The following is a 10,364-nucleotide window of genomic DNA, read 5'->3' on the forward strand; positions in this document are numbered from 1 at the left end:
GAGGATGTTAGAGGACAGGAAGGCCTGGAGGAATGTTGTCCATGGGGTCGCGGACACGACTTCACAATTAACAACAAGAACAAGTATTCCTTAAAATGCATAGATAGACATGCCTGAGCAGGACTCTGTTCAAGTCCTATTAATGCATCCTTGGCAGGCAGGCAAATAGGACACAGACATAAATAGAGAATATTTTTTTCCCACTTTTTCAGATACAGAATATGAACAGCAGGTGGCCTGTATGAATAATATATGAAGTTGATATATTTTTACAATAGTATAGGCCTTTCTCCATTAATCTAGTCTTTATAATAAGCCCGTGGATTCCTTTGCATCCCGAAAGAAATTTATACCCTGATGAAAAATGCAAAACCAAAGCTGTATAAAGGGACTTACACGGGATCGTATTTCTCTTTGCTCTTTCCCTAGTTATCTCAAGGTCATTGTGTTAGAATAACAGTGGGTTGCCTGCAACTTTCTCCACATCAAGGTGGTTTTGTTTCATTTTAAATAATGCGCTTCACATTTTCCAGGTTTTGCAAGTTATCTTTCTTCTCCTTTTACCTTGTGGTTGTATAAAATGGAAAGGAATTCCTTTTACGTTCGGACCATCATTCAATGTGTGAATGCTTGATCTGCTTTGGTCAACATTCTAGACAAGTTCTATGCTTTGCCGTTGGGTTGGGTGAAAGAAAGCTGTTCCTTATTGTGACTTGGAAGTAAGCTGCCTTGGGAAGTAAATGATAATTGGGCGCTCTTCAAGTCATTGGTATTGTTTGTTGGGTTTCCCACTGCACTTTGGATCTCTTACATGAGGCCTTCTTTCCAGTAATCTGAATCTATTGACTTGATTAACCATCAGGTTATTTTTAACATGAGAGGAACAACTTCTTCTTCCTCTTCTTCCTCTTCTTTTTTTTTTTAATTTGATTTATATGCCGCCCTTCTCCGAAGACTCAGGGCGGCTTACAATGTGCTCAGCAATAGCCTTCATCCTTTTGTATATTTATACAAAGTCAGCTTATTGCCCCCACAACTGGGTCCTCTTCTGGGTTCTTCTTCTTCTTCTTCTTCTTCTTCTTCTTCTTCTTCTTCTTCTTCTTCTTCTTCTTCTTCTTCTTCTTCTTCTTCTTCTTCTTCTTCTTCTTCTTCTTCTTCTTCTTCTTCTTCTTCTTCTTCTTCTTCTCCTCCTCCTCCTCCTCCTCCTCCTCCTCCTTCCTCTTCCTCTTCCTCTTCCTCTTTAGAATAGAATAGAATTCTTTATTGGCCAAGTGTGATTGGACACACAAGGAATTTGTCTTGGTGCATATGCTCTTGGTGTACATAAAAGAAAAGATATATTCGTCAAGAGTCATAAGGTACAACACTTAATGATAGTCATAGGGAAACAGTCAATATAAATCTTAAGGATACCAGCAACAAGGTTACAGTCCTACAGTCATAAGTGGGAGGAGATGGGTGATAGGAATGATGAGAAGATTAATAGTAATGCAGACTTAGTAACTAGTTTGACACTGTTGAGGGAATTATTTGTTTAGCAGTGATTCCTCTTCCTCTTCTTTGTTTTCCCCCTTTCCTCCTCCTCCTTCTTTTTCTCCTCCTTCTACTCTTCCTACTCCTACTCCTCCTACTCCTATTCCCATGAGGTTCATTGCAAGACTTTAATAAAACAACTGTACCTTTGCACTGAAGACAAGACGGTGAAGAGTAGTTGAAATGGTCAATTACTGGGGATCAAAAACATTTGACATAGACTTCATGACTTTCACTAATTTTGTTATTTTATCCTGGTAGAGTAGATAAAGAGACAGACTGGAGAAGTGAAGGTAATTTTCCAGGTGAGGAAGAAGAGAAAGAACAGCCTTCTTAGATAAAGACACTGTAACATACTTACTAGAATAGTAAAAATATACTATATATGAAAACAGTGAACAAAATAGATGATGATGATGATGATGATGATGATGATGATGATGATGATGATGATGATGATATCACACTATTAATGTTTTCATTTTATATCAATATTCCTAAACAGGTCATATTTATGAAATTTCTTATTAAATTAAATTAAATATGAAATTTCATATTAAATATTCATATGTAAAAGAGGGCTGTGAAAATATTTACAGACCCCTCGCATCCTGGACATAAATTGTTTCAACTCCTACCCTCAAAACGTTGCTATAGAGCACTGCAAACCAGAACAACTAGACACAAGAACAGGTTTTTCCCAAACGCCATCACTCTGCTAAACAAGTAATTCCCTCAACACTGTCAAACTATTTACTAAGTCTGCCCTACTATTAATCTTCTCATTGTTCCTATCACCCATCTCCTCCTTCTTATGACTGTATGACTGTAACCTTGTTGCTGGTATCCTTAAGATTTATATTGACTGTTTCCTAATATGATTTGATTGCTTATTTGTTCCCTATGACTATCATTAAGTGTTGTACTTTATGATTCTTGATGAACATATCTTTTCTTTTATGTACACTGAGACCATATGCACCAAGACAAATTCCATTTGTGTCCAATCACACTTGACCAATAAAGAATTCTATTCTATTCTATTCTATTCTATTCTATTCTACTCTACTCTACTCTACTCTACTCTACTCTACTCTACTCTACTCTACTCTACTCTACTCTATCTGTTAAATATTTAAATCTATTATATACTCTTCAAAATAAGCTGACAAAAACATATTGCCTTGACAACTTCCAAAGTAGGCAGACGGCTTGAGATCCACAGACAGTGGATATCGAGTGAGACATACTTTGCTTTATACCGATATATTTTGAGGTTCAGAGTTCAGCTGCTGCATGGAAAGAATGCCAATTAAAATGTTGATCAGGTTAAGATACTGTGAAAAAAACACAGATTTCAAACTTCCTCAGTTGAATGCTTACTAAAGATAATAAAATAGATGGAGTTGTTTTGTTTCCTTGGAGGAGCAGTTGTTGATGAAAAAAAAGATTATAGTTGGTTGTAAGGAAAACATCTTTATTTCAAAGCTGATTAGAAGGACTTTTTCTGAACGTAATTATCAAGGCAATAGAGATTGACCAAAAACAAAACAAAACAAAAAAACCTGAATGGACCATTTTACTGCATTCCTATATTACCACAGCAAGCATTGGAAGAATAAACATTTTTTTTCTGGAGTAAGTTTCATATAGCCAAGTACTTTGCAATGGAATACAATCTTAAAATATGCTGTTTTCAGAAAAATTTGGACATTTTATAATCATCAAGAACCATGATTACCCTCAAGGTTAGTAAAGATGTTTAAGCAGTGGTGAAATCCAAATTTTTTTTACTACCGGTTCTGTGGACGTGGCTTGGTAGGCATGGTGTTGCTTGGTGGGCGTGGCTTGGTGGGCATGGCAGGGGAAGGATACTGCAAAATCTCCATTCCCAGCTCACTCCAGGGGAAGGCTACTGCAAAATCTCCATTCTCACCCCACTCCAGGGGAAGGATATTGCAAAATCTCCATTCCCATTCCACTCTGGGGCCAGCCAGAGGTAGCATTTTCCGGTTCTCCGAACTACTCAAGATTTCCGCTACCGGTTTTCCAGAACCTGTCAATACCTGCTAGATTTCATCCCTGTGTTTAAGGATAAATCTGCAAAATGTCACCAGATACCTGGTTCATACTGTCATATGTGGTGGGCATGTCAAAAAGCAAAAAAAAAAAAAGGAGAAAAATACATACATAGCTGGGGGAAAAAAATGACAAAACAACATATAGACTTGAAACCAGAGACATTTTTGTTGGGCATTTTACCGGACAAGTATAACAAAGGGAATGTATATCTGATTTTACATGCATTGACTGCAGTGAGAATAATATTTGCACAACAGTGGAAAAGTGAAATGATCCCCAACAGATGAAAATGTGATTAGAAAAATATTAGAATGTGCAGAAATGGATAACACTTACAATTAAGGGGGAAAAAAATAAACTGAGTAATTGTTGACGTGGGACCTATATTATCAATGGCTAGCTGACTAAAACAGGAGCTAGAAACAGGGAAATATGTGAAAGGATCAGCAATATAAGGAAGATAGCCTAACTTGGTTAAATAAATAGCATGCTTACTACTGTTATTAATATTAATATAATTGATATTGGTGCAATGAATATTGTTGTAAACACTTTGATTATTATTTCCTAAAATGATTTGTACCCAGACAACCAGAGGTGGTATTCGTCGGTTCGGGCCGGTTCGCCTGAACTGGTAGCAGAAATCATGAGTGGCCCTGCCCACCTGTCCCAGCTCTATGCCATCTTGTTTAGGCATGCTTTTTGGGCCGGGCACATGCGCAGAAGATGCACGCACCAGCAAAACACATGTGTGGATGGCCGGACACATGCGTGGCTGAGGCATTTGTGCTCACATTTACAAACCGGTAGGGAAAGTAAGTAAATACCATCCCTGCAGACAACACACTGTTCAATTGAAATTGGAACTTTTTGTATGTTAAAATAAATAAAATAAAAACTTACACACACACAAAAAAAACCCCCAACCCAACTCATGATTACAGAACTGTAGAGTTGCCCCGTACCTTTATTTCTCTATATTGGTCTACAATTTAGACCAATTCAAATCAAGTTAAAACTGATTCTGGAATGAAGGAAAAACTGTATTGCTTTTAATGTCTGCATCCTAATATTTCAATTGTCAAGTCAACTTGATTCCATGGTCAACTTGAAAAGAAGTGCAATAACTCCTACTTTTTAAAGAAATGTAAATGGAGAGAAAGTTCTAAAACTTTCTATGTTTTTAGATGATTTTGGGAGCCTGGAGAAGTTGTTAGGAAATGGTCATTGCCTAACTAGTTGGGCAGGTAATATATAATCCAACATTGTATGTTTGTATTGTGTAAATGTATTATGTTGCTTTAAGAACATTGATGAGTCATTCTGCATCCTGATTGGATGAGCCAATGTATTTAAGAGAGCTTAATTGTGGTTAGTGTGAACACTACACCATTTTTTTTTAATTTGATTTATATGCCGCCCTTCTCCGGAGACTCAGGGCGGCTTACAATGTGCTCAGCAATAGCCTTCATTCTTTTGTATATTTATACAAAGTCAGCTTATTGCCCCCACAACTGGGTCCTCAATTTACCTACCTTAGAAAGGATGGAAGGCTGAGACAACCTTGAGCCTTGGCGAGACTCGAACCTGCAGTAATTGCAGACAGTTGGTCTTAATAACCAGCTTAATAACAGGGTGCCTTAGACCACTGTACTACCAAGGCTCTTGGTAGTATTTTTACCTGCTACTATGTATATTTTTACCTGCTACTATGCTGTAACTATTTTTGATCTCTCTAAATGGTCATTGTTTGAGCATGCTTTATTTATTACTGTTTCCTGATATTTATTGAACTGTTTTATATTGTTCCTGAATGTTCCTGAATGTTCCTGAATGTTTATATTGTTCCTGAATTTTTATATTGTTCCTGAATGTTCCTGAATGTTCCTGAATGTTCCTGAATGTTTATATTGTTCCTGAATGTTCCTTGTATTTTTCTACAAACTGGTAAGAAGATGTGATATCCCTGGATTGATCTTGTATTGCACTTTATATAGTTAAGACTTGGATTGTTAAAAGACTATGAATTCACTTTACCTTTAAAGTAAAATACTATAAAACCAGTTTGTCTGCATGTTATTCACAATTACTCTCAAACCCGTTTCCGTGCGTAAAAACTTCTGATGGTACTCTGCTTTATGAACCATGACTCTGGTGGTGACACAACAATATCCTTAACAGAAGTGATCCTTTTTTCCCATTCTCTTCCATTTGAACATTGAGTCCCTCTTATACTTTGCTGAACATAAAAGAGCTGTGAAATTAACATCGGATCGTTATTTGTTATTCATAAAATATGTATAAAAATTACTCTCAAGTGTATGTGTTAGTGAGCAAGTTGTTCCATTATCACATGATGGAACAAATAAACAGATTGTAGGTGGCCTGGGTCAGACAGATTGATTAGAAGACATTTCATTAGATGATGGTTGCTAAAATTCACTGAAACACTCTTTCTTTACAATCACTCATAGACTCATCGCGTGACAGATCATTTTTCTTCTCCTCTAATTACTTGAAAAATAGACACAGAACAATTTCCCTCGTCTGTCTCCATTTGCTGGATCTCTGCCATTTTTCATTCATTTAACAATTTCTTTTCTCCCTGTGAATTTGGTGCCTGAATTTCAATAAGTTATTTGTCTAAGCATTGGGATGGAATAGAAATATTATGCGCAACCATCAATTCGGAGGAGATGACTTAATAGTTTGGCTTGTGATGTGTGCAGGGCGTACATATGCTACAAAGGAATTTTTCAAACTTATTGCTAATGTTTTCAAATTCAGATGACTGAAGGCAACGGCAAATTATACTGTAGATCTAAGTATCATTCTCAAAACTCTAGGATATACTGTATGGTAGCTTAGTATCAACTTCAGCAGAGAGGAAAAATAAATAAGAAAATAACAATAAGAAAAATAAATCTGGTAGACGAAGAAATATCCAAAGAGAATTGAAACATTACAAAGAACATTTGTTTCCAAAATGGGAAATATTTAAAACACTGTTCTATCAAGCACACGATTTCACATTGAGTGTGATTTTTGCATTCTCTATATCTAGTACATAATACGAAATGATCTCATCTTGTTTGTGGGAGTTATAATAAGTAGAGGCAGCCAAAGCTACATTGATGGAAATCATATTCTATAGCAACAAAGACTAGCTCGAGTATTTGAGTCATCTTAGTCACAAAACCCTGTGCAAAATAAATGAATGGACCGATAATTGTATTCATTTTTTTTATTTTATAAGTTTTTATAGCCCATCCAACTTGAAAGTTTTCAAGCAAGTTACAAGAAGAAATCATAAACACCACAATAAAATCAATCAAAAGAAGACGAGCAGCAATAATTTATTTATTTATATTTTTATTGGTTCGATTTATATGCCGCCTTTTTCTGGAGACTCAGGGCGGCTTACAATGCGTTAAGCAATAGCCTTCATACTTTTGTATATACCTGCTTAGTAGGGCTTTCCCCCCCCCCAAGCGGTGTTCTTTTTTATACAAAGTCAGCTTATTGCCCCCACAATCCGGGTCCTCATTTTACCTACCTCGAAAGGATGGAAGGCTGAGTCAACCTTGAGCCTGGTGAGATTCAAACTTGTAGTAATTGCAGGCAGCTGGTGCTACTTAACAGTGCTTTAGTCTGCTGCACCACCAAGGCTCTTTAAATCAACAATAAGAATTCAGCATTTCCCTAGACCAGAGGTAGGGAAGGATTGCCCTTTTATGACTTGTGGTCTTCAACTTCACTGGGCCTACAATATGGGTGTTAAACTTGCTTCGTCATGGTGTCATCACATGACGTATCATGAATTTTCCCCCTTCGCTAAACCGGATGTGGGCGTGGCCAGCGCATGATGCATCCAGCTTGCGGGCCGTGAGTTTGACACCCCTGATCTACAAGGAGAAAGCCTTAGAAATAAAAGTAGCTTAATTTGACCAGAATTGGGTCACTGATAAAGGAAATTAAGTCCTGAGTATTAACTGGCTCCAGTTTCCAAGATACAGCTTCAGGTCAACATTGCATCAAAATAATTCCAAATTACAAGGGGGATGTACGATTATGCTCCGTAGCTTTTCTGCAAAATGTGATATAGCAACGAGAATGGTGCCACACCAATCATTATATATTGATCTTTTTGTTGATATCTGTTGTGGCTCCATTGCCTGAGCTTGGGCTATCAACAGATGCAGACTCTGAGAGTGAGGGAGAGGAGTTGGTAAGTCCTCCCTCTCCAGGATCCTCCTCTCTGGCAATGCCTCCGGAGGACACCGAAGGCCAAACGATAGGCTCAGAGCCAAGCACGTCCCCGCAGCCACAGGTGGACAGTGACGAAGAAGATAAGTGCTGGCTGGACCCTCGGCAGAGGCGCAGGGAGAAGCGTGCGCAGCAGAGGGGAAGGCGTGCCAGAGATTAGCTGAGTCACTGGACCACACCCCACAGGGTATAAATGTGGGTGTGGTGGCCAGTTCAGTTTGTGACGAGCAAAAACTGGAAATAATCCATGATCTCTGCATTACTGGACTTTGCCTGCTTTATCGGACTGCATTTGGATTAATCCTTGTATTGTTGAAACTCTGCCTGTTTTATCGGAATGCTTGCAGTCTAATCTTTGTTTTGAGTGAGTAAAGTCTGAATTGGCAGCTAGCCACTGGGTTGCTGCCAGCTTTATCTTCAAAGAGTTTTGTCGTGTGGCTTATTAACTCTGGTCCGTCTGTGGGGATGCGTGTGTGGTACGGGGACAGAACAATATCAATAACATAACTTTCCATTCATTTATTGGTTTTTCAAGTAACATTTTTATGCTTTTTGCATGAAAGACTGACAGCTCTAACATCAGATTAAATGACAAGGTTCCATCTTTATTCGGTATCTAAATTGCGCCTTTTTGCTTTTCTCTGTGGACTGCAGTAGGACCATCCCTGGGGAGATTCCAGCAGTAATCGGCACGCAAGGACAGACTCCGTTTCCCTTGGTAACTTTTCTCGATGCCTGCAATATCCTGGTGGAATCTCTCCCCATGCTCATCACTCACTGCCCAACAGTTCAAAGGGAAATCATCTAAATACGAGTGTAAGAAGTGAATTTTCAGTGACCTATTTGCACCAAGTGCTTTGTAACATGGTTTTCATAGTCATCTGCCTTGCTGTTCTCAAAGTGAAGATAAATGTATATACTTCCATGTGGTACTTTTCATTCTACTGTACTTTGTCGAGAAGTTATTAAGCATCATGGTCATTAGACAGCTCTCTCTCTCTTGTAGGCAAATATACTCACCTGTGTATAAATCTTTATTGTGAAATATCTTGAAAACTTTAGCCAACCAGCATCTTTATCACCTGTTTTCTAATTCATCTAATCAAAATATGTAAAATTAATACATTTTATCTCAGAGATCGATAATCTATTGGTATCTCTCTCTCTCTCCCTCTCCCTCTCTCTCTCTCTCTCTTTCTATCTACCAGTATCTATCTATCTCTATTTCTTTCTTTCTTTCTTTCTTTCTTTCTTTCTTTCTTTCTTTCTTTCTTTCTTTCTTTCTTTCTTTCTTTCTTTCTCTCTCTCTCTCTCTCTCTCTCTCTCTCTCTCTCTCTCTCTCTCTCTCTCTCTCTCTCTCTCTCATCTCTCATCTACCTATCTATCTACCTATCTATCTATCTATCTATCTATCTATCTATCTATCTATCGGTATCTATCTATCTATCTATCTATCTCTATTTCTCTATTTCTCTCTCTCTCTCTCTCATCTATGTATTTCTCATCTACCAATCTCTCTCTCTCTCTGTGTATCTATCTATCTATCTATCTATCTATCTATCTATCTATCTATCTATCTATTTATCTATCTATCTATCATCTATCTATCCATCTATCTATCTGTATGTATCTATCTCTATTTCTCACTCTCTCTCTCTCCTATCTATCTATCTACTCACCAATCTCTCTGTCTCTCTGTATAACAACTTCAGATATCCTGTCATTATAAGCTCATAGTCACTTCCTGAACTCTAGAACTCTCTGAGATCAATGCTCTTTCTTCCATCCTAGAATCGATTTGGGTCAAAAAGAGCACTTTTGGATGCTGAGCAAATGACCCGGAAACCTGGTGAAGCTTTGGTGAAGCTTATTTATTAACAGTGGATGTTTACTCACCATGGCTAATAATCGAATCTTGTTAGACAAACTGAGCTAGCATTAAGGATGCCTTCACCTCTCCCTCTCTAGTTAGAGAAAGCAGCCCACAGTTCCTTGATGATTGTCATATGTGATATAAGATTCTGGTTGAATTTCTTTCCTTCCTTCCTTCCTTCCTTCCTTCCTTCCTTCCTTCCTTCCTTCCTTCCTTCTTTCTTTCTTTCTTTCTTTCTTTCTTTCTTTCTTTCTTTCTTTCTTTCTTTCGTTCTTTTGGTTTCCCTTCCTTCATTCCTTCCTTCCTTCCTTCCTTCCTTCTTTCTTTCTTTCTTTCTTTCTTTCTTTCTTTCTTTCTTTCTTTCTTTCTTTCTTTCTTTTGGTTTCCCTTCCTTCCTTCCTTCCTTCCTTCTTTCTTTCTTTCTTTCTTTCTTTCTTTCTTTCTTTCTTTCTTTCTTTCTTTCATTCTTCCTTCCTTCCTTCCCTCCCTCCCTCCTTCCTTCCTTCCTTCCATTCTTCCTTCCTTTCTTTCTTTTTCTTTTTTGGTCATTCCTCCTTCATGCCTCCCTTCAGGCCATTTCGCGTTGCCTGGACATGTTTTCATTAGCGCT

The 10,364-nt window shown here is 37.9% G+C and overlaps 1 long non-coding RNA gene across 1 annotated transcript; it reads right to left on the reverse strand.

The window, feature by feature from the left end:
• Positions 1 to 8,385: 8,385 nt before the first annotated feature.
• LOC117662152 (uncharacterized) lies at positions 8,386 to 9,636 on the reverse strand. The gene is made up of 2 exons (XR_009622409.2): positions 9,561 to 9,636; positions 8,386 to 8,685 (listed from the first exon to the last, which is right to left on the reverse strand). It is a non-coding gene; the product is annotated as an uncharacterized LOC117662152 (long non-coding RNA).
• Between the last annotated feature and the right edge of the window lie 728 nt (positions 9,637 to 10,364).

The sequence above is a fragment of the Pantherophis guttatus genome, chromosome 8, assembly GCF_059756535.1.
Source record: "Pantherophis guttatus breed Tessera chromosome 8, ASM5975653v1, whole genome shotgun sequence".
NCBI lineage: Eukaryota > Metazoa > Chordata > Lepidosauria > Squamata > Colubridae > Pantherophis > Pantherophis guttatus.